Source organism: Equus quagga, chromosome 7, assembly GCF_021613505.1.
Source record: "Equus quagga isolate Etosha38 chromosome 7, UCLA_HA_Equagga_1.0, whole genome shotgun sequence".
In the NCBI taxonomy this organism is placed as follows: Eukaryota; Metazoa; Chordata; class Mammalia; order Perissodactyla; family Equidae; genus Equus; species Equus quagga.
Window position 1 is genome coordinate 128,059,126 of NC_060273.1, and position 22,589 is coordinate 128,081,714.

Consider the following 22,589-nt stretch of genomic DNA (forward strand, 5'->3'; position numbering starts at 1 on the left):
AAACGATGCTCGCCCTAATCCCTCAGAATTCCAGATACGCTACTCTAGTGAGGCAGAAAGGCTCCCAAGTTTTTTCTCTTTCCATACATTCTTCCTTGGGTCAAATCAAACTTCTTTACCTGCAGTTAGAAAGTCACTTCTTTGTGTTTTTTTATTTCAGAAACATCCATGAGCATTTCTCTTGAAAGTTGCTAAGAGAGTAGATCTTAAATGTTCTCACCATAACGACAACAACAAAAATGGTAATTATGTGAAGTGAAGGGTGAGTTAACTCACTTATTGTGGTAAACGTTTCACAATATATATGTGTATGAAATCATCACATTGTACACCTTAAACTTACACAATGATATATGTCAATTATATCTCAAGAAAGCTGGAAAAAATGTAAATCCTTTACAAACATGAAGACAGGTTCCCTTTGCCTCTGGCTTTTGTGTCATCATTCTTAATTATGCCTTTCTTTTTTAAAATTTTTCGGTGAGGAAGATTGTCCCTGAGCTAACATCTGTGCTAATCTTCCTCTACTTTGTATGTGGGATGCTGCTACAGCATGGCTTGATGGGCAGTGTGTAGGCCTGTGCCTGGGATGCAAACCAGCCAAACTGGAGTGTGCGAACTTAACCTCTATGCCACCAGGCCGGCCCTGATGCCTTTCTTTTTATTTCTGGCTTTTTCTTTGTTCTTGAACTATATACTTGTATCTTTCTAGACAATTCAATTAACATTTACAGAGTACCTACTGTGTGCCAGGGGCATTGGGCTAAATTCTAGGAATCCCTTTAAGGAACCATCAAGGACAGGAGGTGGCAAACTTTTTCTTTAAAGGACCAGACAGTAAATATCTTAGGTTGGGGGTGCTATACCGTCTCTGTCACACTACTCAACTCTGCCTTCGTAGTTTGAAAACAGCCATAGACAGTAAGTAAACAATTGGGCATGGCCATGTACCAATAAACCTTTTTTACAAAACAGGTGGTGGACCCCTGATCAAGGAGATCACGGATACTTCCGAAACAAATTAGAATACACCGTAAAGAGTACTCTTCAGCAACAGTGTCAATGTGGTAAGCGAACTCTATCAGCGTGTGAACAGCTTTCTACTGGAAGGGAGCGCAGGGAATAATTCATTTTACTTGGGGCTGCTGAACAAGTTTTCATTTAGGAGGTGACTTTTAGGATTTAAAGGATTCCAGGAGGGAAAAAGGATTTCAAAAGGAGAATTCCAACTAGTGTGAGCAAGGGATGTGAGCATGAGAGAACATGTCACGTTTGCGAAGTCTCGAGTTCTCCTTTTGTGGCTAAAATACAGTGTATTTGTGAGAAGATGGGGAAAGCCGCGCTGGAGCCAGACCATGCAAGGCCCTGAGGCTACCCTCTGGGAACTGGATTTTAGCTGTGGGCAAAGATGGGGACACAGTCAACTCTGTTTAAAAATGGAGGGGCCGGCCCAGTGGCACAGCGGTTAAGTGCGCACATTCCACTTTTCAGCAGCCTTGGTTTGCATCCCGGGTGCGGACATGGCACCGCTTGGCAACCCACGCTGTGGTAGGCATCCCACATATAAAGTGAAGGAAGATGGGCGTGGATGTTAGCTCAGGGCCAGCCTTCTGCAGAAAAAAAGAGGAGGATTGGCAGTAGTTAGCTCAGGGCTAATCTTCCCCCCCCCCCACCCCCCAAAAAAAGGGATTGCCGAAGTCTACACCATGTGGAGGGAGTTTTGGGGTGGGAGACAGTGGAGGCAGGGAAACAAGTTATACACCCATTCCTGTTGTCCTGGTGAGACAGGATAAGGGCTTAAACTGAGGCAGTGGTTTTGGTATAGAGAAGAGAGATGTTACGAGGATGAATTGACAAGTCATGTTGACTGAATGGTTGTTTCCAGAACTCTGGGATGGTCAACTGGGTGGTTGCGTCCAGTCATTTAGTGCTCAGATTTTCTCCCAGACCCTGCCCTTTCCTTGCTCTGTATCGCAGAGAGCTGATCCTTGCAAACTATAGTTCCCAGCTCCCTCGCCTACTGGCGTCTTGTTGGGCACAGCCACGTGGGAGGGGGGAGACAGAGAGAAGCCAAGATGTTTCTCCCGTCTCTCCCTGTTCCTGTGGCAAAAGCAGCAGCAGCTGCGTCTCCTTTGTACATCGAGCTCCTGCTGTGGTCCAGGGTTCCAGCTCCCACCTGATGGCCTTGGCTCTTGGGCACCGTAACACCATCTCTTCTGTGTTGCTTCAGCCCCGGGGGTGAGAATGGCTTCCTGCCATTGCTAATCTCTGGGAGGCCTCACCTTCCTCTGTTTTCTCCCTCAGCTTCTCTGACATCTTTTTAACCACTTCCGCAGGTTAAATTCCTTCAGTTGAACTCCCTAGCATAGGTTCTATTTTTCTGACGGACCCTGGCTGAGAGAGGTAATGGTTAAGAGTTGGGCAGTGCAGAAGATTAAGGTAGAAAAGGAAGATAATTCCATTTTCAATCTGTTTCATAGTTTGATATGAGGTTCCTATTGTGCTATAATGGCCTTCATGCTTTCTCCCTCTAGTCCATTTTTCACAAAACTGGTCAGAGTAATTTTTTAAAAAGCCAAATAGATCATATCATTCCCTGCTTAAAACCTCCCAGTGGCTTTCCATTGTACCTAGAATAAAAGCTAAACTCCTTACCTAGGTACATGAGCCTCTACCTGCACCTGCTTATCTTTATGTCCTCATTTACCCTGCCAGCCACATTGGCCCTCTAGCTGTTCCTCAGACTCACCAAGTTAATTTCTGCCTCAGGGCCTTTGCACTTGCTGCTTCTACTGCTGGGAATGCTCTTTCCTCAGCTCTCCTCATGTCTTCCTGCAGGTCTCTGTTTTTGTGCCACCTCTTCAGATATACCACCACTACTCACCTCCGTATTCTGGTTTTTGCTCTTCATCAGATGTATGAAATTATAGCCTTTATGTCTTTCTAATTCTTTCAAGTTTGAGGGAAGAAAATTTTGCCTTGTCTGCCTTTCTATTCTCAGCACCTGTATAGGGTCTGGCATACATTAAGGGCAGGATGAATATTTGCTGATGAATAGATGAATCATTATTTTACCTTTACAAAGTCTTGTATAGCAGAGGTGCTTTGTATATTTTATTTTTATGACTTTACTTATTTGTTTTTATTATCTTACTTCTATGTTTTCTTTTTCTGAAATGCCCTCTCCCATTCTATCTTCACTATTCAGTTTTGTTTGTTTGTTTTTGTTTTGGGGGTTTTTTTTGGTGAGGAAGATTTGCTCTGAGCTAACATTTGTTGCCAATCTTCCTCTTTTTTTGCTTGATGAAGATTAGCCCTGAGCTAACATCTGTGCCAATCTTCCTCTATTTTCTATGTGGGACGCCACAGCGGCTTGACAAGTTGTGTAGGTCCATGCCCAGGATCCAAACTTGCGAACCCAGCCCACTGAAGTGGAGTGTGTTGGACTTAACCACTACGTCGTGGGGACGGCCCCATTCACTATTCATTTTTCAAAACAGTTGGAATCCTTTCCTCTACGAAACTTTCCCTCCCTACTCCATACAGAGCATTGACTCCTCCCTCCTGTGGGTTCCATTGTACCCTGGCAAGACTGACATTTTATTGCACTGATTTAATATTCATCTCCTCTTCCTAGATAGCAACCTCTTAAAGGGAAGCTGAGATCAGGAATGTCACTTCTATAGCTTCAGAATCTAGAGTAGTTCCTGACACATAGTTGCAGTCAGTAAATTTTTGTTGAATGAATGAATGAATGGAGTAGCAGATACAGGAGATTCTCCAATTCCACATTTCTATTTTTCCATACACAGTGGCTCACTGGAAAAGAAAAATGGTTTCATATCTGTAAAATGGGGATGACAGTACCAACCTCACTCCATTTGTGGGGAAGATTGAGTTCATGGAATGAAATCTCTTGGGAAGTTGTAAGTATAGTATAAACAAAACCCATCATTCCTAAAGTATGGGGAAAGGGCTTCTTCCACAGACAAGGATGCATCCTGATCTCAGTATCAGTTTTACCTGAAACTTGTCTATAAGAAACCTTCACATTTCTAGAATTTTCAGGATGACTTGGGAAGAAGGTGTCCTGATGGAAGTAGGGTTGAGATAGAGTTCACAAAAAAAGAGGGAGAAGTCCTTAGGTGAGCATGCCTGGCTTTTTAGAGGTTTGGTTGATCCTGGCAGGAAGGCCTCATACTGCGTCCGCTAGGGATGGATCCACAAAGCCCCTAAGCAAGAGAAGAACACACTCAGGGAGGCCCTGACCCCACAGCTAGATCAGGTGTTGGTCCAAGATGGCCAGAGCCGTGTACAGCGCCCATCTGTGCCTTCCCTTTCCCGTGTGAACCCGAGACCCCAGCCCAGCACCCTGAAGGGCCAATCGTCACCTGAGCACTGGAGTGTTGGCTCCTGACAGGTGCCGCCTTGCTCTGGTGCCTTCAACTCCTCAGCTCCTGCATCTGCAACTTAGAGAAGCGTCGGGTGGAGTAAACATGTGTGACCCCTCTTTCTGCCTGCAGTCTTTATCCTTTGCTATTCTTCAGTGCCTTTTGGAAGCCAAGGGTCTGTTTTGTCTCCAGCCCTATTTTGCACTGTGTCACTGAGTACCTAATTTACTACCTATTAAGCAAAGACTAGAGGGAGAAACAGATTTTAAAACATTTAAGAGTATTTAAGTGCCAAAGTGCTTTTTCTAAGGATAAAACCAATGACAGGATGTTGGTTTTCATCCAAGAGTTCCTAGAAGACAAAAGCCATCCATGAGAACACATCTGGATTGAACCTGGGGGCACAGTGGGTGGGGACGTTGGGTTGAACTGGGGGCCTCTATGTAAAACCAATCGTGGCCTCAGAATTTAAAATTAAGTCATGGTGTGCAGGGGTACCTGCCCCCTTTGTGCTATCCATACTGCCCTTCCATGAAGGGGATCTTAGCATCATTTCAGATATATTTTTACTTCAGACACTTTTTAAAAATCCCAGTTCTATCAAAACAATTATGGATATTTTTGCTGATGCACAGAGCCAAGTTTTAAAAGAAACCCAAGTAGACCTTAAAAAAATTAAAAGGAATTAATTACCTGCTTAGCCCAAGTGCCCGCCTTTTAAAAATTTAGTATTCTAAGAAAAGATATGTGAGTGGCTGGCATATGAGCATTCGTTGCTCTTCTCTGCGCTCTCCTATTTCTGTGCTCCTTCTTGTTTTTTCTTTTAATAGCATTTCGTATTTACATGTTTCCACATCCATCTCCCTCATTGGACTTGAGCTCATCTGGGGCAGAACCGAGTCTCACCCAGCTTGGATTCGTCATCACATCACTATGGTATGAGTGTGCCTAGTGCAGAGTTGTTTTTCAAAAACTATTTGTTGAATGAATAGACATCATTTTTAGCTGTAGGCTTGTTGCAATCATAGGTTCTTTACCTGCCACACAAGAGGGGCCACATAAAAACTGGAACGCTAGGCTTATGACAAGGAAAGGTTTTTATTTCAGGTGACATCAGCTGGGAGATGAGTGTGAGCCCTCAAATTCGTCTTGTTTCCCCAAAAGATGGGAGGCCAGGGGTTTTGAAGGTTGTGAGGAATGTGGCTGCTTGTAGGGAGGAGGAGCCTGTGGGCTTGCTGGCTGGTGCTTCGTTTGGCCTTGTGAGGCTGTTTGCAGAGAGGAGGATGGTGGGATAAGGGAATCTGCAGGTGGCTGTCCTTGGTTGTCTGCCTCCCTGGCGGACGGCGGATTCTGGTGCCAGGAAGCGGAGGAGTAAGCAGGGAAAGGGGATGAGTGCTTTGGTTTTAACCCCATATGTGCTAAGTTTAATGTAGGGCAACAGATATCAGGGCCAGTATCAGGCTTTTGTTTGGCTCTCAGCCTAATTAGATACTTTTAAATTCATAACAAGCACTAGCTCTTAATCAGATCAAAAGATGCTCCAGCTCACTTTTAATAAAATAAATATGAATTAAAACTCTACTGAGATGCCACTTTTTCCTCAGTCGTGTCCTTGTATACATTGTGCACACAGTGTCAACATTTTGTTAGTGGTATACACTAGTGTTACTTCTAGGGAAGGCATTTTGGCAACATGTACCAAAATTCCAAATGAACATACTCTGTGACCCAGGAATTCCACATCTAGAAATTTGTCTGATAGATATTCTCCCACAGGTGACAATGATACATGTAAGAACAGTACTGTGGTGCTGTTCCCAGTAGCAAAAGCCTGGCACTGACCTAAACGTCCACCAGTGGGGGACTAGTTAAATAAATAATGACATATGCATTCTGTAGACGGTCTAGTCCAGGGGGAAAAAAGAATAAGATAGCTCTGTATCTACTGATATGGGATAATGTTAAAAAAACAACATTCAAAATGGTGTGTAGGGGCCGGCCCCGTGGCTGAGTGGTTAAGTTTGCGTGCTCCATTGCGGCGGCCCAGGGGGTCCCTGGTTTGGATCCTGGGCATGGACATGGCACCGCTCGTCAGGCCACACTGAGGTGGTGTCCCACATGCCACAACTAGAAGGACCTGCAACTAAGATATACAACTATGTACCAGGAGGGATTTGGGGAGATAAAGCAGAAAAAAAAAAAAAGATTGGCCACAGTTGTTAGCTCAGGTGCCAATCTTTTTTTTAAAAAAAAAGACAGTGTGTACAGAATGCTACCATGTGTTATTTAAGTGATGATAAGACAAATGACATGTTTGCATGTATATGCATAGCTATCTCTGAATGGACTTATAAAACCCTAGTAATATTGGCTGCCTCCGGTTCAGAGAACTGGGTCCATAGGTCACAGAGAACTATGGTTTCTGTCACTGGCATCAAAGAAAGTCCTATTGACCTTCTTGTTTAACCCCTTACCATTTTGCCGTTGCTTTTAGAATTAAAAGTCCAAAATCCTTCCTATGGCCAGCAAGGTGCTTCACGACAGGAACCCCACTCTCCCCCCCCTGCCTCATCCTCAGCCCCTCTCCCTTCCTCTCTGCTTGGTCTCCTTTCAGTTCCTCAAACACCATTTTCTATTCCATTTTGAGGTCTTTGCAGATGCTGTTCCTCTGCCCAGAATACTTTCCCTTCATCCTCACCTGCCTAACTCCTAGTGGTCCTTGAGGCATCGGCTTGAGGCCACTTCATCAGAGTGACCTTTGCTACCTCCTCAGACTTGTGTAGCCCCCTGATAGATGCTCCCATGGCACCCCAAACTTCTTTGTCTGTGGCAAACCCTTACAATTGCAATTAATAAGTTATTGGCCTGATGTCTGTTTTCCTCGCTAAGCCACAAGCCAATGTCTGTCTTGGTTACCTCTCCACACATGCCTAGCTCAGAGCAGGCACTCGTAAACACTTGTGGAAGGAAGGAGAGCAGGATGGAAGGAATGAAGGTTGGAAGGAGGAAGTAGGGAAGGTAGCAGGTAAGGGAGAGAGGAGAGAAGGAAGAAAGGGAGTAAAAACAGACGTTAAAGCTCTTTGTAGGCTATCCCTATGTGTGTTCTTTGTCAGTGGTTAGTTTGTAGGCTTGGTATTCTCAGATTTATTTGAAAATTATATTGTTAACTCCATGGCCTTAGAATTTATACTTCATAAAAATTGGGGATTTGGGTTTATAGTTTAGTGAAAAAAATTTATCACTGCCAATGTGTTTTTGTGTTAATTTAGCCTAGAAATCATGTTATTCTGAATATTTCTTGTTTTACCCTTGAGGGGCAGTGGCTCTTCAAACAGAAGGTAATAATTTCTATCTTTTATGAGTGCGAAAATATTTCAATACATCCATGTTAGGAGTTTAGGCGATTTTAATTATTCTACACATTTTTACATTGATGCTGCTATGTTTAATATGAATCAGATGGTCACTGGGTTGTACTTAGAATGAAATCAAGCTTCTTCCCCAGCCTCCAAGGTCCAGAAGGAGCTGGCTGCTGCCCATCTTTCTGCTCCAACCACGCTGGTCTTCTCAAGCCAGGATCATCTTCCCTCAAAGCCTGGTCACTTTTTACCTCTTCCAGGAATGCTGTCTTCATTCAGGTCTCTGCTCCAATGTCAGCAACTCAGGAAGGGCTTTCCAGAAACTTCCATCTGAAGTATGGGGGACCAGACAGGTTTTATGAGGCCTGAAGCTTATATAATTTGAGGAAAAGAATACAAAATTATGAATATAAAAATTCATACAAAAGTAAACACTTATTTAAAATAAGAAATGACAACAAAGGACAAAATTAAAAAGCTGACACATGCCCCAACCATTAGAAAAAGAACATATGTTTTTATCAATCAACTGCCTGAGATAATAATTTTTTACCCTACAATTTTGGCTACATACTCTTTGATCACCTCTTCCTGTGACAATGATAGTGTGATATTTTTTATACAGTGAATAAAAAGATAATGCAGTCTTCACGATAGTATCATTGATTGATATGTCTTTTTATGATTGGCAGTTTACAAAAGTTTCTTTGAAAAGTTTCACTACTCATTATGGGTAATGTCAAGTAAATTTTTAGGATTGTTGTCAAAATTTGAGAAATTTCTATTAGGTTTTTTTAAATATATGAGCTCTAAGACTTTAGGGCATTTCAAGTGTTTTGTTTTTTTTATGGGGTGTGTGGTGTGCCAGTGTGTGCGCGTGTGTGTGCATGTGGGCCTCCACACCAGCATGCTCCCGTCCCTCAGGGGTCTCGGACGGAGCCTGAAGAGCTCTGAAGCTGAAGTCTCATTAGCCTCACAGTCATTGCCCCCCTGTCTCCACTCCCCAGTTACTCGTTATCACTTCACTTGGTTTCTATTTTCCTCGGCACTGAACATAATCTGACAGCGTCTTAATCAAGCCCTTTCCTCTTTGCAGCCTGCCTTCCCCCACTGCAGTGTGAACCAGCAAGGATGAGGGCCCCAGACTGTTTTGTGCAGGCTGTGTCCCCAGAGCCTCTTACAGGCCTGGCCGAGGAGTGGGGCTCAATAATTTGATGAATGAATGCTAAATCGGATTTAATGTCAGTCTCTAGAATTTGTTCCTGGAACTTATGAATGTCGATTTTTCATAAGAGCCATTTAAATTAAATTTTCACATTCAGTGTTAGGAGCACTAATTGTGCTAATAGGATAATCTTCTAAAGTGGCAGTTTTTACCTGATATCACAATGTGTTTATTTCTTTGACTAGAAGTTTTGAAACAGTAACACCACAGTCTTTAGAGTTTGTATGGACCTCAGATCTTTGACACAGCAGCTTTCAAACTTTCATGCTCCATTAGCTCCCAAACTAATTTTAAAATAAAATAAAATGAAACAATTGGCACCCTCATACATTTTCAAGTTATTAATTTTTTTAAATCATAAATTTAAATATTTGCAAAGGATGTAATTTCTAACTTGGTGTAAACTGTATTAATTGGAAGCAAAATACCAAATCAATTTGATTCCTGCCTTCATTGCTTTTATTTATTTATTTATTTTTTCTAAAGATTGGCACCTGAGCTAACAACTGTTCCCAATCTTTTTTTTTCCCCCTGCTTTTTTTTCTCCCCAAATCCCCCCAGTACATAGTTGTATTTTGTTGTTGTTGTTGTGGGTCCTTCTAGTTGTGGCATGTGGGACACCACCTCAACATGGCCTGATGAGCAGTGCCATGTCCGTGCCCAGGATCTGAACCCTGGGCTGCGAAGCAGAGCTTGCAAACTTAGCCACTAGGCCACGGGGCCGGCCCCTCTTCATCCCTTTTAAAAGTACATTAATGAGGGGCCGGCCCCGTGGCCTAGTGGTAAAGTTCTCACACTCTGCTTAGATGGCACAGGGTTCACAAGCTCGGATCCCAGGCGCAGACCTACACACTGCTGTCAAGCCACACTGTGGCAGCATCCACATAAAATAGAGGAAAACTGGCACAAACGTTACATCAGTGACATCTTCCTCAAGCAAAAAGAGGAAGATTCGCAACCAATGTTAGTTCAGGGCCAATCTTCCTCACACAAGCACAAAAAAATTGAAAAAGAAAATCAACGAGCTCTTCTTTAACAGTGGAAAATATTATAGTGTTTATTTTTCTCCCTTAAATCTGTATTCTCATTCCACTTCTTCTCCTCTCAATGTCATTTATTTTTATGCCTGAAAGTCTTCTGTGGATAGACCGCTCAAACTTTTCTACAACAAAATATGTATATACATTTAAATTTAAATTTTAAAACTTTTTTGTGATCACAGGCTCAAAGTATTAAAAATTTCTTCTGGATTGAGTTAATATAATTATTATTAATATACAGATCATCAAGAACATAAATGTTTGACAGATTTTGATCTGTAATTATGAAAAGTGAAATTTTATTAGAAATGCATTTCTCAATTAGATGAGTGGAACTATTTTTTCAATTAGGTTATGTATCTACGTTTGCATCTTATTTATTGCTAGAATGAGACAGAGTTTAGCATCAATTCTATGTCTATCTTTTGTTTTATAGATCAAAGCTCCGAGAAACTTTACTCACATAAATAAGCAGATGGGAAAGAAGACTATTTTCTGGGTTTTTGTTTTTGATTATTGTAGCTTTATTATAATTCTTTTTTCAATTTTATTTATTATTATTTTTTTAGTTGCAGTAACATTGGATTGTAGCATTATATAGCTTTCAGATGTACATCATAATATACTTTGAATTCTGTGTAGATTACATCATGTTCACCACCCATGAAACTAATTATAGTCCATCCCCTCAGCAGACTGTTTTGTTACAGCAGTACCTCTCAGCTATCTGAACTCCTTCCAAGTTTTATATGAGAAATTGTATAATGGTGTATCATCGGGAATTCCTGTTAATGCACTGTTAGCTGACGTGTCTTGCCTCAATTATATTGATAGCAAAGAACTAAGAACTTCCTGCCTTGCAAGTGGATTAATCAATCATTAAAGTCAGTCACTTTCTCAACACCCTTGATTAGGAATCTCCCCGCGTTTGGGCCTCAGAGGTTCTTACATCTCAGGACAATCTCATGTTTCACGATGCAGTGTAGAAAGATTTGGGATGAGTGAAAAGTGTGCTTTTTAAAAATTTCGATGGTGGGGTGTGATTGTTAAAGGAGAGGTGGGAAGGAGAACCCACAGACAGCTGGACGTAGGTGAGCTTCAGGCAGATTAGTTGTAGGAAACAGTCCTGCCAAATCAAGTTGAGGGTCTGAAATTGACTTCCTTTAAAGGACCTCTGTGTGCGAAGAGGAAAGTCTAGGAGCCACATCCCAGTTGGAAGGCCATCCATTCGGAACCTATTTCAGAATCAGGTTCCGAGGTGTACTTTGTAATGGTCACACCGCTAGCCCATAGCAGACCTGGGATGGTGCCAGGCGTGCCCCCGCCACACACCTTCCCCACTGCTCCCCTCTTACAGCAATTGGTGTTTTTCTTTAAAAATAAACAAATAAAACACTCAATTTAAATTAGCTCGTAAAGCTCCAGCAACTTCAGTCAAGATCAACTCGTGAGTAATCTGTAGAGGGAAAGGAGCCTTTGGCTCTGGAATGACACCACGTGAACTTCTGCAATCTGCAGTTTGTTCTTGAGATCTCTTTATTTAGGAGCTTCACATGGAACAACTGCAGTAAGAGGACCAAGGGTGACCAACACGATGTCTACCAGCAATTGCAAGGTTACGACTATTTACAGTCACATCCACCAAGCAGAAAAAGTAGGTAACACGCTCTTTTATCAAAATAAGCTAAAATTAAAATACAAATTCAGTGATTCAGTCTCAATTTAGCAAATATTTATTGAGTCCACCATGTGCCGACAATACACTGGCTGCTAGAGATTTTGAAATTAATCCTAAACTAATTAGCCTACTGCAGGAAGGCAGGCACGTGGTGATTAAGAGCAGCAGACGCTGGGGCACCTCTGGCTTAACCCCTGCTCCATCCTTTTGGTTAGGTGGCTTTAGGCAAGCTCAGTTTCCTCTTCTGGAAAATGGAAATAATAGTATGTAGCTCATAGTGTTGTGGGGCTCAAGGAGATAGCCATGTAATAAACACTCAGGAAATGGTAGTTACTATCATTATTTTTATGCCTCTTTCTACTCCAGCAGCTGGCATGGTGTCTGCGCATAGGGGTAGACACTTGATAAATGCTATTGTCAACAAATAATTGGAAAAATAAAGGTTTTAATACACTACTCCATCACAAAGGAATTACATTGTAGGCAGAACAGGTTATTCTCAAAAGTCCAGTTTTATTTACAGTATTTAGTCCATTCTAAAGCTAAATATCTTTTAAAATATTTCTTTCTCCTTTCTACTATTCAGTGAAGTCATAGATCTCACTTTTAGACAGCTTTCTGTATATTCAAACATTTTTCCATCAATTTTTTTTTAGCAGAGTCTATGGGATGAGAACTATTGTAGGGTTTTAAAAATTATACAATATAGTTCCAGGAAACCCAAAAGTTTCCTAGAAATACATGGATCTAGTGGGAAAAACATGTCACATCTTTGAGAATTCACAGGTGGAAGTGGGAAACCAATGCCGTAGTGTCTTGTTGAGAAGAGAGTTTAAAGGACCGTTGAGGTTATATTATTGTAGAGCATTTTTCTTGTGCCAGCTTGATACTGGGGCAATTCTCCCTGCTGTGGGGTGAATAGTACACGTTCCAGGCCTCCAGGGTCTTTCCTAGCATCCTCTTCTGTTTGCTCCCTTCTCCCTGCCTCTACTTTCCCTGCTCTGATTAATTCCTCCAGGGACGACACCTCCAGTGCCTTGGTGGGAATGTTGGAAGTAAGAGAAGACATGGCGTCTGGGAACGTGTGCCTTAGCGTAAAACAGCATTGCTGGAGCCCCACATCCTGTGTACTCGTATTGCTTAAGCTTTGGTTGTTTTGACATTCTTTACATTCACCTGGATCCTATTACTTTCTCTTAATCATTAAATAGGGTATTGGGTTATTAAAAATTGGAAACTTAAATAAAGCCTAGGAACTGGAGAGTATGCTAATTAAGCACTCTATCTGGTTCCATTAATCCAGTCCTGTTTGTGCTTGAGGAAATATATTTTAAAGTCTTCTTTAAAATAAATATCATTTTTTCTAATTATACTTCCTTTCACACGCAAAAAAATTTTTAAACTGGTCTTTAGGTGAGGTTAGTTCTTTAGCTGATTTTGGTACTCCCCATCTCTTGTCCTGTTGGAAAATAGAAGCCCAGCTACTGATTGTACAAGCACTTGAAGAGAAGAATTAGGAATTTGTTTTGTTCTCTTTCCTAGCTCTGTTTTTCATTCCCCACACGCCTACTCCTACCTACAAATCCAGGGCTACAGTCTTTCTCTCTAAAACCTGTTTCTGCCTACAGTGTACCCACTGTTAATTTACACAGCCCTGATTCATCTTGACTGTCATCTGCTTCCAACAGGTGAACACCTCCAGGCGGTCACCTGGAGACACTTTTCTGTAATAATACACATGTTTCATGATGGTGGTATGTATCACCCTCATTTTCCAGGCATGAGATGTGACAGAATTCCAGTTTCTTGTCCTGTGTCCTTAGATATTTGTACTTTTTTTCCATGTTTCTTTTTATGTGTGTCTTAGCAATCATTTTTAGTTTTTCTAAACTTCTCGATGTTCCTCTAGAAATTTTATTGCTCCTGTGGGTTTTGTTTCCTCTTCTAGTTTGTAACATAGTAATATGTTGTTCTGATAGTATATTAGTCAAAGATGATTTCTATGGGGCCATATAAATAAGGTAAATAATGAACTGTGAAACCTGCAGTTAAAAATATGGAAGTTCCAGGAAGAAAATTTTAACCAAGCAGGAATAAGCTGGCCAAAGGCTGGGTTTCGGACTGGCTATGTTTAGATAGGGGAGTGTGTCTTTTAGCATCCCTTCCTCCCTACCAGCAGCATCCCTCAGCTTCTCAGCTCGGTATTTTCATGTCTCCCAGTTTCTAATCAGGAAGAGAAGCAGCCCATGGAGGACGACCTTTGGGGTGTGTGCTGTGCTTGCCCTGTCTCTGCCTGTCTTTTAAACCTGACTCCGTCAGTCACAGGGTGGCTACCTGTTAGTCATTATTATATGAGATGACTCACCCCCAGCCATAGTTGATTGGACCTGGAGAGAACATCTAATCCAAACTGCCAATCAGATTTGTTCTCCACAAATCCTGATTCGTTTTAAAACTTCAAGTTCAAGTTTGATCTAAAGCTCCCCTTCTCCTCTCAGCACACACGTGGCCCGTGGCCCATGGCCCCAAAGACTTGTGTGTGATTTTGTGTATTTGTGCATGTGAGTGATGGAGGGGTATGCAGTGTTCTCTCACAAGAGCCCACCTTCCTCCATGATGTACCCCTCCAGCATGGGAAGAGGAAGGAAGGAAAAGGGAAAGATGTCTCCTGAGGCAAAGTTGTAGTCTGCACTCCCAATGCACTCTTCTGCACTCTGGGAGACATGGGTGAGGCTCTTAAGGGAGTCAAGCCAAACAATACCTGGGGGAAACTTTTGAGGGATCCGATGACTCCAAACCTGAAGCCTCCCGCCATATTCCTCTGTGGCCAGTGCCTCTTTGCCTCATGCTGCAATCGTCCTTGATAAACCTGCAGTCTTCAATCTTGCACACCTTCCATGGTCCCAACTCTGGGGTGTAGGAGGAGGTGAGCAGCGTTGTGCTCTTTGCCTCTGAGGAAGTGGGAGTTTGAGGGGTGTTCACTGGCCCCTCTCCTTCTGATCGCACCACCACACCTTTGGCCTCAATGCTCATTCCCCCGGTGGTAGCTTGAGATGGATCAGCAAGACCGTGCTCACCAGTCATGCAACCAAGGACTGAGATGTATGGCTTCTCTTCCCCCCAGACGCCTACCGGCTTGGAGTGGTTCTGTTGAGTTCCCCTCCCTCAGCTTTGGAGAGGAGGCCAGTCCAGAGACCAGAGTCTCTTATCAAACCTTGTCTTTCCCCGCCAAAGGAACAGTCCTCCTCTTAGACCTTCTCATGACAGAACCTGGCAAACCAGTCTAGGCTCTCCAGCCCCTGGAAGGACAGGAGTTTCTGGTTAGCAGCTGGTCCCTCCTTTTCCAGCTCCGAGAATTTCTTAAGTTCTTTCAATACAGCACTAACACTGCTGTGATCTGTGCATTATTCCGCTAACATGAGGGGCAGGACTAGCTCTCAATCAGAAACCCACACCACCTGGCTACTGTAGGTCAAAGAGTCTCTGATGCTTGCAGACCGAGTCCTAGCTATTATGCCATCAAACCAATTCTTATTCATATATTTATAACTTTTCCCAATGACATGGATTTGGTAAGATTATTGCTTAAAGAAGTCAGTGTGTCCCAAAGGAATGACTCTTCCTGGTATTTTTCAAGTTCTGCTGCGTTAGTGGGACTTGCCCTCCAGAGACGGCTGACAGTTTGGTGATTTTCCTCCAGCAGAGCTCAGCAGCTTCCGTGTAGGAATGGAGAAAGTGTGCAGTAGGGTTGCTCCAAGGCTGGGCTTTTCAGGGAGCACGTGGCAGAGAAGAAGAGAATGAGGAAGTGAGGTGCTGGTGGGAAGGTGGTTAAAGTGACAAACTGTGAGGCTCAGGTTATGGAGCCCCGAGTGGCTCTCCACCTTGGCTGATCATTGGAATTGGCTGGGGAGCCTTTCAAAATATTGATGGTTGAGTCCATCCCCCAGAGCTTCTGATGTCACTGATTAAGGCAGTTTAGTCATCCTGAGCCTCAAAGGCTCCCCAGATGATTCTAATATTTAGCTAAGGTTGCAAAACATTGTTGTACGTAAGGGAAGGACGTGAAATTAGATAGGCGCTGATAGATTGAAAAGGGATTGAAAGGTCAAGATGCTGGAGATCCCAGACGTGATAGGGCTGCGTTCAGAAGGGAGGCTGCCAAGAGAGCAGGATGGCAGGAGAGAAGGTGGTAACGAGTTTCAGGGTGGCTTCTGCTGAAGTGGACTGTGTGGGAGGTGAAGTCGTTGGTTAGACGAGACTTCAGGCTGGCTCACCTTTGTGGATGGTTGTCACTTTCCGGGATACCGACTGGAGGCTGAGGTTGCAAAGAAAGCTTATAAGGAGGTGCTGAAGTCCTTGCTGACGTTGGTGGAGGGCCCTGGGGTAGAAGATTGAAAGAACGAGGACAGGAAGAAGGAGCGTGTTTAGATGACATGAGCTGGAACTGCCCCTTCGCCTGCAGGGAGCTTTGGAGAAGGTAGCTGTACAGGAAAACTCAGGTTTCCACCTGTGAGTCTTTCTTTCCTGTGTCTGCTTTACTACTCACACAAAACCCTTTACTCTGGTCACCGGGTGTCCAGGGCGGTGGGGTAGTGGTTCCCCACACCAAGCAATTCTCTACGCCACCAGCTGGGTGTCCTACAATTTAACTCAGTCCTAACACGATCTACTTGGAGAGAGTGTCAGATCCCACAGGTTGAGATTAAGAGCTCAGTCCTACAAGGCTGTCCTCCCAGCTTCAGATGCCTCCGATGCCAATCGCAAGTCCGGGTTGTCACCTGTGCCTCTGATCAATCACCTATAAATTGGAGGTTCCCATGACCCCCTCCACAGGTTCAATAAATTTGCTAGAGCAGCTCAACAGAACTCAGGGAAACACTTCCTTAGTTTTCCCAGTTTATTAAAGGATATGGTAAGGGATACAGATGAACAGCCAGATGAACAGATACAGAGGCGTGAGGTCTGGAAGGGTCCAAAGTATAGGAGCCTCTGTCCTGGTGGAGTTGGGTAGCACCACCTTCCCAGGGTGATGTGTTCACCAAGCTGGAAGCTCCTGGAACCCGTGCTGTTGAGGTTTTATGGAGGCTTCCTCACATAGGCACGATCAGTTACTAAGTCCATTTCCAGCCCTTCGCCCCTCTCTGGAGAATGGGGGGTGGGGGGGCTGAAAATCCCAAGCTTCCCTTCATGACTTGTTCTTTCTGGTGAGCAGCCCCTACCCAGGAGCCCACGCAGAGTCACCTCAGCAGAACACACGATGCTCCTAGTGCTCTTATCACTTAGGAATTTACAAGGATCTCAGGAGCTCTGTGCCAGGAACCGGGAGCAGAGACCAACATAAATTTTCTCTTACCTCATGGTAGGGAAATGAGCAGTTGCCATAACACAGCTGTGGCAGAAGTGAGGTCCTGGAAAAGAGCCTGATTCTTCAATATTGTGGAGGTTTGGTCTCCAGATGGCTGAGGATTTCTGTGTAAAATTTTTTAGAATTGAATGAATAGATTGTTCTGGATCCATGACTTAGCCTATGCCGCGCAGGAGTCGCAAACTGGCTGAATTCAGGCTTGTTTTGTTTAGATCGCAGCATAATTTGAGGGGAAATTGAACTTGAATGTCTTTCTGCAGAGCCTGCTGTTCCCAGTTTACCCCAGGTCCCACCTTTGGGCTTAAAATGAAGTTGCTTCATACATTTATATTACCTACTTGGCCCCAAGACTTTTGTTTCCTTAATTTTGTTTTATTATGAAAAATTCCAGTATACAAAAGCAAAGAGAGTGCTATAATGAATCCCCATATCTCCTCACCCAGATTTCTGATGTTGAGACCCCTGGGGAGACACAAAGAGCAGTACAATCCGTTTCTTGGCACAAGCTCTTCCCCTGGTGTGGCGGGCTCCACGCTCACCCCACCCTCACTTGCTCGTTGTTGTTTGTGTCTCTACAGAAGCATCATCTTTTTATACACTTTACCACATAATCATTCATTACCTATTTGTTGAGCCCCTTCTGTGTGCTAGGCCCCCTCATAGGCACTGGAGTTAGAGCAGAGAGCAAAGCACACAAGGTCCCTGTCCTCAGAGGACTTAGAGCCCAGGGTGAGAGACAAATGGTACACAGTAAATAAACAGGTCACATGAAGTGCTCTGAGGACTGAAGCAAGGCCATTTGACAGCGTGTCTAGTCCAGGTGTAAGGGATGGGAGGATAGGGGTGCGTGGAGCACTTTAGTATTCACAAGGGCCTCCCTGAAAGGGTGACCTTTGATCTGAGACACAAATGACAAGAAGGTACCACCATGTGAAAATCTGGAGGGTACCACATTCCAGGCAGAGGGAACGGCCAGTGCAAAGGTCCTGAGGCAGGAATGAGCTTAGGGGCAGTTTGAAGAAGAGAAAGAGGTGAGCAGGAGGGAGATGTTCCTCAGGGCTTCCTTAGGACACCTTAGCCCTCCTACAGCTGGGTTAAGCCACTTTTCTCTGTGCCTCCACAGCACCATCTGTGACATCTATTATAGCACTTAAGTCCTTTCGTGAGGACTTGTCTGTGTCCCTCACCGGTCCAGGGGCGGACCAAAGGCAGGGCAGGGTAATTTTCATCTTTGTATCTCCCAGCCCTTAGCCCAGTGTCTGGCTCATAGGAGATGCTCAATCAAACTATGAAACATAAATGTGTGCATGTGGGAAAAAAGAAGAGGGGAATCTGAACGCTGGGTTCTAGACTTTAAATCTGGAAGTAACAAGCAAACCACAAAAATATTTGGCTCCTAAGATTTTCTTTATGTGTCTGAGGGAAGACAAGGAAGTATTTTTGTGGCTGCTCAAGTTTGCTTCTTTCTCGGGGGTCTCCCAAACGTGCATTCGCTTTTCATTCATCAAGTATTTGCTGAGTTCTTACCACATCCAGGGCTTTGCTCGAGACATGTGGATATGGAGAGATTAGGGCCAAGTCCCTGCTCCGGAGCAGCTGAGGTTCTGGTTCGTGGGGAGATGATGAGAAAACAAATATTCTATGACAAAAAATGCCTGGCAAATGGTGCCAATTGCTGTGGAGAAAAATAAGCAGAGGAATGGGGTTAGAGAGTGCCAAGGAGCCGCAGGGCTGTTTCACGTGGGGTGGAGAGGGGAAACAGTCATTTCTGGGTCCTCTGGGAGTCAGATGCCAAGAAGGACATAGAAACATGAGATTGGGGGCTGAGGCGGGCAGAAATCCTTGTGGAAGTAAAAGTGGAGAGGGAGCCAGAGAGGCAGGGGAGCCTTCAGACCGCAGGGCAGGTCTGATGGCTGAGAAAGGAGAGGAGGAGGAGATGGGGCTGCGCAGAGGTTGAAATGTCTTGGCCAACCGGGTGGTGAATTCTGGAGAGAACACTGCCTGTTAAAGTCGTCCTTTGTCAGGCCAGAATGCCAGGCTTCTCTACTCTTGCTTTGCTCAGGCCTCAGGTGCAGCTGCCCGAGGAAAGGTGTGACCTTGAACAAAGAGGTCCTCTGCAGCTTTGACCTTGAAGGAGCTGGATGCTGTGGTAACATAATCCACAGCTGGGCAGGCTGTCCTGTGAAGGGGCATCTGGGTGGCATAACTCAATGCCTGTGACAGGAAGCAAGTAGAAGGTTTTGAATTGAGGAGTGACATGGTCTACTTAGTTTTTATTTTTTTATTTTTATTTTTTGGGTGAGGAAGATTGGCCCTGAGCCAACGTCTGTTCTCAATCTTCCTCTTTTTGCTTGAGGAAGATTGTCGTTGAGCTAACATCTATGCCAATCTCCCTCTATTTTATGTGGGATGCCACCACAGCATGGCTTGATGAATGGTGCTATGCCCACATCCAGGATCCCAATTTGTGAACCCCGGGCCACTGAAGCAGAGTGTGTGAACTTAACCACTACACCAGCAGGCTGGCCCATACTTAGTTTTTAAAAGAATCATGCGGGATACTCTATGGAGAAAAGATCTGAGGGAGATCAGAGGAAGCAGGGAGGCTGGTAGACTAACTTACCGTGTGATCATCTAGGTAAGAGATGACGGTGGTTTGGTCCATGGAGATAATGGTAGGAAGGAAGTGAGAAGTGGTCAAATTTTGGGTATATATATATATATTTTTAAAGACTGGCACCTGGGTTAACAACGGTTGCCAATCTTTTTTTTTTCCTGCTTTGCCTCCCCCCCCCCCCCCCCCCCGTACATAGTTATATATCTTAGTTACAGGTCCTTCTAGTTGTGGGATGTGGGACGCTGCCTCAACGTGGCCTGACGAGCGGTGCCATGTCCGCACCCAGGATCCGAACCCTAGGCCGCCACAGTGGAGCACGCAAACTTAACCACTTGGCCACAGAGCCAGCCCCCTTGGGTATATTTTGAAGGTAGATCTGACAGGCTTTGTTGATGGATTGAAAGTGGGTGTGAGAGAAAGAGAGGAATCAGTGAGGATTCCAAGGTTTTGGCTTGAGCAACTGGAAGATTGGAGCCGCCATATTCTAAATGGAAGCTACTGTGGGAAGGGCAAATTTAGGTGGGCAAGGGAAGATCAGGACTTTGTCTTCAGAGTCAAGTTGGGCTGTCCCTAGAGTGTAGAGGGCTCTGGGAAATATTTTTCTGGGACATATGTCTATATAAGCAATTTGTTTTAAAAGACATATTTGATTAAAAATGTGTTTAAAAATTCATGGGCCCATGTGAGGTGTGGTGATCTGCCGTGTGATTTAGAACAGAGGGTTGGAAAGAGGGCCTTGTACATTTGCTTCTTGGCCAATTGCTCTTCGGCACGTGGAGATTACCGTCTCTCCCTGTTGAGGAACAGGAAGCATCTCTTCTCGCTCCTTATTGTCAAATGTGCTGCTTTCGTATCTTCCACTGAGAGAAAAAGATAGCAATGCTATTATTACTCTCCATGCCATGGTTCTTTGGAAACTGTTTGTATTGAAATGATATAGATCTTGTTCCCACAGCTCTCTAATACCATTTATTTAATGCTGGTTAGCCCGCTACTCCTGATGCTACGTTGTCCATGTGCGGTCTGAGACACTGGCTTCCGTGACTCTCAGAGGAGACTCCTGTGTTCTGTGGGTGATGACCACAAGTGCACGTCTTATCCAGAGTATGTGGGAACATGTGAATGATCATTCATTTTCTGATAAATTTACTGTGGGGATTTCATAGTGTAAGTGTACAGGATGTCCAACCACGTCGCTCGGCCATAAACGATGCCTTCGTAGAAGGTGATTTCTTTGAATGCTCACTGTGCTCCTGCCTTCCACACATGCCATCAGCAGGAAATGCTAGAAGAGAAGTTCTCTTCCCTTAAGGAATGTCCATCTCTCAACTGGCATGACTTCAAACCAGCCTGAGACCAGCACAGCACTGTATCCATAAGAGGCCGGAGGACACTAATGAGAATAGCCTGTTGACATTGTGGAGCAATGTCTGAAAAACCCTCAGAGGACGAGGTGTGGCTACCCCAGAGAGGCCTGACACCTATGGCAGAGCCTGCGGAGGGATGGGCTGTAGGGAGTGGTGATGTCTGGGGAGGGACACACAAGGCGAGGACACCTGTTGCCACCCCTGCTGCCCTCGAGTGCTGTGGACTGCGGGCAACACTGAGATCAGAACCCCCATGGGTGAGGGCCAATGTGGGTTGCCCATAGACGGCTCAAGGCAAGGACTGGCAGGGGACCTTCGGTGGCCCAGAGTCCTCAACTTGTCCTGTGTCTGACATGAGCCATACGGAATCAGAGGGTCAGCACTACGCTGGGGCAGCCCAATCTCATGTGATTCCAGGACAGAAACGCTACACCTGTCACTGGGAGCCATCCTGTCACCAGCTGCCCCTCCTGGAACCGGGGCCAACAAGAGTCCTAGGGCTCCTTGGGCACTTGGTCAACTGTGACCTGTCCATGCGCTGGGCTCCCCTCCCAGAAGGCACAACCGGCTCTGACTAGTCCTAGCCACTAGAGAGGGACTTAGAAAATCTTGAGGAAGGCACCTCTGGTGACCAGAAGCCATGCAGGACCAGGTCCAGATGTGGGCATCTGCCTGGACAACCAGGGGACAGGGCGCAGGGCCTGAGGCCAAGGGCAGGGACTGGCTGATGTCTAGAGCATGTTCTTGGGAGCGGTCCAGGCTGGAGATAAAAATCTGGGAGTCATCAAGCTTCTGAGAATGGCTTTATGGAAGGAAAAAGGTCTGAGGCTTCTAGCTCCCAAACTCCGCCAGCTCACTATAAAATGTGAGAGGACCCTCCCCTCCCTTCCTAGGGAGAAGAAGAAGTCTAAACAAGAATTACCCACTTGAAGGTTTCTAGAACTTCCATACCTTATGCAAACCTACAAAGAACTCTGAGTGCTGAAAATAGAAACAGTTCATCATATGAAGAACCCCAGACCCAAATCTCCCGAGGAAGCAGTACCCGTGGGGAGGAAAGACGTCTCATTTCCCAGTACCGGGCGAGTCGAGGCTGATGACATTTTCCCTGCCCTCATAACAGTGTTGTTTTAGTCTGCCATCTGTTTAGCCGGGGGAATAATTAATTAACAATTAGTCTGCTGGAAACACACCACTGAGTGGCACTCAGGACGTTTGTTGACAATGATGAGGCCGTTGTGTCTCTATACCATCAAAACAGAAACATGAAAGTGTGGGGCTTTTCCAGCAAGGTGTTAGAGACTTTTCCTCCTACAGATGAGAAAATTGAAGGTCAGAGAAACGAGGTGGTTCATCCAGCGTTGCCCAGGGAGGTAGGCGCCAAGCGAGGACTGGCACCCCAAGTTCCTGAGTCGAAATGCATTCATTGCTTTTTCTAGTGCATTGCACTAGCGTTTTTGGGAAATGGCTGGATTCCACTGAGCCAGTTCATATGTTGAGACATTGAATGTTCCAAAGAACAGTAACATCTCATTAAGTCAAAATAA

The 22,589-nt window shown here is 44.6% G+C and overlaps 1 long non-coding RNA gene across 1 annotated transcript; it reads left to right on the forward strand.

The window, feature by feature from the left end:
* Positions 1-980: 980 nt before the first annotated feature.
* On the forward strand, positions 981-5,314 carry LOC124242493 (uncharacterized). The gene is made up of 3 exons (XR_006889462.1): positions 981-1,067; positions 3,813-3,926; positions 5,222-5,314. It is a non-coding gene; the product is annotated as an uncharacterized LOC124242493 (long non-coding RNA).
* The last annotated feature ends 17,275 nt before the right edge of the window (positions 5,315-22,589 follow it).